The sequence below is a fragment of the Phacochoerus africanus genome, chromosome 15 (assembly GCF_016906955.1).
Source record: "Phacochoerus africanus isolate WHEZ1 chromosome 15, ROS_Pafr_v1, whole genome shotgun sequence".
NCBI classification, from domain to species: domain Eukaryota; kingdom Metazoa; phylum Chordata; class Mammalia; order Artiodactyla; family Suidae; genus Phacochoerus; species Phacochoerus africanus.
The window spans coordinates 71,908,065-71,914,619 of NC_062558.1; the positions used below are offsets into that span (position 1 = coordinate 71,908,065).

The window sequence follows — 6,555 nt, forward strand, 5'->3', positions numbered from 1 at the left end:
GATAGGGGTATGAGTACTCTATGCTCAATTTGGCTGTGAACTTAAAACTCTAAAAAAGTGTATTAGTTTTTGGAGTTCCCCTCGTGTCTCAGCGGAAACCAATTCCACTAAGAACCATGAGGTTGCGGGCTTGATCCCTGACCTCCCTCAGTGGGTTAAGGATTTGGTGTTGCTGTTAGCTGTGGTGTAGGTTGCAGATGTAACTTGGATCCTGCATTGCTGTGGCTGTGGTGTAGGCCATCAGCTGTGGCTCTGATTTAACCCATAGCCTGGGATATTTCCATATGCCACGTGTAGGGCCCTAATAAAAAAGAAAAAAAAATTCATTTTTAATGATCATAGAAAAGTAGTTAATATGCCACTTGTCAGTAAGGAAGAGGTCACAGATAATAGTTTGGGCTGTTACTATAACAGATTTCTTTTAAACTGAACTAAATTCCTCAAACAATCACTTGATTATATTTGGGAAACAAACACTTAAATACCTCCCTGACATTTCAGCTTTTTTCCTCTCTTCTCAAATAGAATTGCAGTGGAGTAAGTATAGTGGTAACATATTAGTCAGATCAGATAGGATGGTAGTTTTAGGAAAATAGTGACTTAAGGGCATGACATGGGCCCAATAATTCATAAATTCTGGCAGTAAAATCAGATTCTCTGGTCCTATTGAGTCCTGATTCCCAGAACCTCCTAGTTCTGGGATCTAGACCAGTGATCTTCTAGTCTGGCTCTACACTAAAATTGCTTGGTGGAGTTCCCGTTGTGGTGCAGCAGAAACGAATCCAACTAGTAACCAGGAGGTTGCGGGTTTGATCCCTGGCCCCGCTCAGTGGGTTAAGGATCTAGTGTTTCCATGAGCTGTGGTGTAGGTCGCATACATGGCTCAGATCCCACATTGCTGTGGCTGTGGCATAGGCTGGCAGCTACAGCTCTGATTTGACCCCTAGCCTGGAAACCTCCATATGCCATAGATGCACCCTAAAAAGCAGCAACAACAACAACAACAAAAATCATTTGGTGAAGAGTTCTCTTGTGGCTCAGCAGATTGAGGATCTGGTGTTGTCACTGCTGTGGCTCGGGTTCAGTTCCTGGCCCAGGAGCTTCTGTGTGCTGCTGGTGTGGTTAAAAAAAAAAAAAAATCACTTGGTGATTATATGTATGTACATAAACACACACCAGCAGTGCCAGGATCCTCCTGTAGATTAATTAAAATGGAGTCTCTGAGGGGGAAGGGTGGGTTTTTTTGTTGTTTTTTTTTAAGCTTCTCCCAGTGATTACAGTGTGCATCAAGGTGTGACATAGACCAAGGATATTAATCTGATACTCAGGAAATATGAATAGAATAAAATCAAGAAACTTTTAATGAATACTTTCCCTATCCTAGACCCCATTCATCCTCTTTAGTAAATTCAGATAATCCATTTGATTCAAGTGGTAAATTCACAGGTACATATAATCTTTTTTTTCTTTTTTTGTCTTTTTAGGGCCGCACCCTCGGCATATGGGGGTTCCCAGGCTACGGGCCCAATCGGAGCTGTAGCCACTGGCCTACACCACAGCCACAGCAACGCCAGATCCCAGCCACATCTGTGACCTACACCACAGCTCATGCCAATGCCAGATCCTTAACCCACTGAGCAAGGGCAGGGATCGAACCTGCATCCTCATGGATACTAGTCAGATTGTTTCCACTGATCCACTATGGGAACTCTGATACATATGATTCTGTAAAACATTTACCTTGCCAGATAAACGTTTGCCAAAAGGAATCGAAGTCTAAATCTAGAATAATACTCATGAGCAACTTCGTGGCTGTGCAAAAATCTTTGAGTACTCGGTTTATGCCTAGTGCTGTGAGAGATAGAAATGTTTTAGCTGTTCCTCACAAGGAGCTTGCACTGCAGTTAAAGAGACAAGATTGAACTTGTGACCCACCAATCAAATCAGTCCTACCAAGCCATGTTCCTAAAAGGTTGTGAACTCACTGCCAGCATTTTTAAATTGGGAGATGTTGCATAAAATTCTAGGCTTCTACCTCCTCTTGAGAAATTGGAATATCTGATGACTTGGGATTCACTTACCATTCCCAATAGCAACATTTGTCTGGAGCTGAGCTGAGAATATGCCCCTTTAGATGGGGCCTGTGCTATTGCGTTTGTCAGGCTCTTATCTCACAGTTGCTCTCTGATATGGAGGTCAAGTGTCAGTTGCCAGGCATTATTATTTATATTTTTATGATAAATTTAAAAGGAAAATGAATTTTTTTTTGTCTTTTTGCTATTTCTTGGGCTGCTCCTGCGGCATATGGAGGTTCCCAGGCCAGGGGTCGAATCGGAGCTGTAGCCACCAGTCTACGCCAGAGCCACAGCAACGCTGGATCTGAGCCGCGTCTGCGACCTACACCACAGCTCACGGCAACGCCGGATCATTAACCCACTGAGCAAGGGCAGGGATCAAACCCGCAACCTCATGGTTCCTAGTCGGATTCGTTAACCACTGCGCCACGACGGGAACTCCATAAGTGAAATATTTTTGATCCCTATTTTTATCAAATGTGGAACAGCAAAAAAATGGAGCAAGAAGACCCTATGTTTCAAGAAGAACAAGAGAGGACATAGTCCTTTGAGAAAATAAAAGCTATTATATCAAGTTCTCCATACTCACATTCTGGTCCTGTACCATCTGAGTGTATGACCCATGATCTACACTGATTATATATTCAATATCTATCCAAATAAATAACTATATTCATGTATCAATTACTGGTTAAATGCATGTGGTCTAGAGTCAGAGTTCAACTCCAAGCTCCCTCTTACCAGCCCTGATCCTACTTTATAGCCTGATGCCTCAGATTAACCTTTTCCATCTGCGTAAATGATGTGATAACAGTACCACCTAACAGGGTTGATTTGAGGACTTAACAAGGTAATATTAATTAACGTGGTATCTGGTACCCAGTGACAGCCCCCTAAATGTCAGCTGTTTTTGTCCTGGTCAGGAAGTGCCAAGGTATGAGTTGAGGAGGCAAAGTGAATTATTGGGAAAGCTAATGTAGAAGGAGTGAGCTAACCAAAAGGGGTGGAAGATGTAGCTTGTCCACATGGAGAGAAGATGGGGCCGTATTGGCCTGAGCAAAGGCACAGAAAAGATGGTGACCAGGGCCTGGATACTTAAGCCATTCGGTCGTAAGACAACCATACTGGAGCGTTTTCCTCAAGTTTTAATTGTAAAATCTGAAGACTTTGCTGGCCCCTGCTTTATGGTATACAGTAGGTGACTGTAACAATCACTGTGATGATTTTGGTGTTTTTCCTACCCACCATTTGGCAAGGATTACATGATTTCAAGAATTCAAACTTTTGAGTGTTTCAGAGTTGGATTAAAGCCATTTTAAGCTCTCTGGAGTTCCCATCGTGGCTCAGTGGCTAACAAATCTGACTAGGAACCATGAGGTTGCAGGTTCCATCCCTGGCCTTGCTCAGTGGGTTAAGGATCCGGTGTTGCCATGAGCTGTGGTATAGGTCACAGACTCGGCTCGGATCCCTCGTTGCTGTGGCTCTGGTGTAGGCCAGTGGCTACAGCTCTGATTGGACCCCTAGCCTGGGAATCTCCATATGCCGTGGGAGTGGCCCTAGAAAAAGAAAAAAGACAAAAAAAATAAAATATTTTAAGCTCTCAGAATGGGATGCCTGTGCTTGGACTCAGGCACCCAGCACTACCCCATGACCTCCACTAGAGGGACTAGAACCAAAGGAATCATCAAGCTTCTAGTCACTTTCCTAGATTCCTACTACAAACTATTGAAATTGTTTCTCTTTGAAGCATTTTTTTTTTGTCTTTTTTTTTTTTCCCTAGGGCCGTTTCCTGAGGCATATGGAAGTTCCCAGGCTAGGGGTCCAGTTGGAGAGGTAGACTCCAGCCTACGCCAGAGCCACAGCAACTCGGGATCCAAGCCACGTCTGCAACCTACACCACAGGTCATGGCAACGCTGGATCCTTAACCCACTGAGCAAGGCCCAGGATTGAACCCGCAACCTCATGGTTCCTAGTCAGATTCGTTAACCACTGTGCCACTACGGGAACTCCTGAAGCATATTTCTTTACTGCACTTTAAAATACTTTTTTCACCTTTCCTCACTGCCCAGACAGGGGTCCATATGGCATTGTTTTTGATTCCCATTGTAACTTAAAGGGAAACTTTCACAATGTCTGGAGCCCTTGATGTCCTGCAAAGGAAAAAGGAGAATGTCCTCAAATTCCTTGCAGTAGGAACCCACCTAGGTGGTACCAACTTTGACTTCCAAATGGAACAGTACATCTACAAAAGGAAAAGTGATGGCATCTACATCATAAATCTGAAGAGAGGAGTTCCTATTATGGCTCAGCAGTAATAAACCTGACTAGTATTCATGAGGACGCAGGTTCAATCCCTGGCCTCAGTGGGTGGGGGATCCGGCATTGCAGTGAGCTGTGGTGTAGGTCTCAGAGGGCCAACTCAGATCTGGTGTGGCTGTGGTGTAGGCCGGCAGCTGCATCTCCAATTCATCCCCTAACACGGGAACTTCCATATGCCATGGGTGCAGCCCTAAAAAAAAAAAAAGGCAATAAATAACTAAATCTAAGGAGAACCTGGGAGAAACTTTGGTGGCTCGTGCCATTGTTGCCATTGAAAACCCAGTTGTTGTCAATGTCATATCCTCCAGGAATACTGACTAGCAAGCTGTGCTGAAGTTTGCTGCTGCCACTGGAGCTGTTCCTGTCACTGGCCACTTCACTCCTGGAACCATCACTAACCAGATCCAGGCAGCCTTCTGGGAGCCAAGATTTCTGGTGGTTACTGATCCCAGGGGTGACCACCGGCCTCTCACAGAGAGACTTACGTTAACCTGCCTTCCATTCCTCTGTGTAACACAGACTGCATTATGTGAACACTTTCATCCCCTGCAACAACAAAGGAGCTCACTCAGTGGGTCTGATGTGGTGGATGCTAGCCCAGGAAGTTGTGCACATTCATGGCACCATCTCCCATAAACACTCACAGGAGGTTATGCCTCATCTCTTCTTCTCCAGAGATCCAGAAGAGATTGAAAAGGGAGAGCAGGCAGCAGCTAAGAAGACTGTGACCAAGGAGGAATTTCAGGGTGAACTGACTGCTCCAGCTCCTGTGTTCACTGGTACTCAACCTGAGGTGGCAGACTGGTCTGAAGGCATGCAGGTGCCCTCTGTGCCCATCCAGCAGTTCCCTACTGAAGACTGGAGTGCTCAGCCCACCACTGAAGACTGGTCTGCAGCTCCCACTGCTCAGGCCACTGAATGGGTAGGAACAACCACTGAGTGGTCTTAAGTTGTTCTTCCACAAACTCTTAAAATGGAAATTAGTTGATGGAACATAAGATTTCTAAAATTGAAAAAAAAAATACTTTTTTTTTTCCTCTTTTTTGGCTACACCCATGGCATGTAGAAGTTCCCAGGTCAGGGATCCAGTCTGAGCCTCAGCTGTGACAATGCTGGATCCTTAATCTGCTGCACCACACTGGGAAAATACTTTTAAAATCCAAATTCTACTGGAATATAGGAAATCAAAGAGTCCTGCTAACCATCATCCCCACAAAATAGCCACTTAATAAACATTAATAAGATTCTTGTGTGGGGAGATTCCATCCTGGCTCAGCAGAAATGAACTTGATTAGCATCCATGAAGATGTAGGTTCGATCCCTGGCCTTGCTCAGTGGGTTAAGAATCCTGAGTCGCCATGAGCTGCGGCTCAGATCCTGAGTTGCTGTGGCTGTGATGTAAGCCAGCAGCTACAGCTCTGATTCTGTATAACACGGGTGCAGCCCTAAAAAAAAAAGAAAAAAAAAGAAAAAGAAACCTATACCCTTTAGTACCCCTTCCCTGTACCCCCATAACTTCCAGACCTAAAAACCAGAAATCTACTTTTTTTTTCTTTTTCTTTTGGTATTTTTTTAGAGCTGCACCTGTGGCATATGAAGGTTCCTAGTCTAGGGGTCTAATTGGAGCAGTAGCTGCCAGCCTACATCACAGCCACAGCAATGCCAGATCCAAGCCACGTCTGCAAACTACACCACAGCTCACGGCAACACTGGATCCTGAACCCACTGAGTGAAGCCAGGGATCGAACCTGCCTCCTCATGGATACTAGTCAGGTCCAATTTCCACTAAGCCAAGATGGGAACTCCACCAATCTACTTTCTGTTTCTCTAGATTGGCCTTTTCTAGACATTACATATAAATGGAATAGTATTAGTGGGGTTTTGTGACAGGCTTCTTTCACTTGGTATTCCATACATTTTTAAATCTATTTGTCAGTTGATGGACATTTGTATTTTTTCCACTGTATTTTCTTTTAACAACACAGAATCTTAGAGTAGGCAAGGGCCCTAGAATTTTGACGATGAAACTACACTTAGCAAATAGTCTCCTTAATTACCATAACTGAGAATTCTGGTGGATAAAACATTAGGCTAGGAAGCACAATACTAAAAATATCGACCTTGCCACAGAAGTGTTCTCTGTATAATTTTAGTGCCTTA

At 44.2% G+C, this 6,555-nt stretch overlaps 1 pseudogene across 1 annotated transcript; it reads left to right on the forward strand.

The window, feature by feature from the left end:
- The first annotated feature begins 4,205 nt into the window (after positions 1-4,205).
- Positions 4,206-5,438, forward strand: LOC125116966 (40S ribosomal protein SA-like; annotated as a pseudogene). Its single transcript, XR_007132453.1, has 2 exons — positions 4,206-4,312; positions 4,704-5,438. The product of XR_007132453.1 is annotated as a 40S ribosomal protein SA-like (transcript).
- Positions 5,439-6,555: the final 1,117 nt, after the last annotated feature.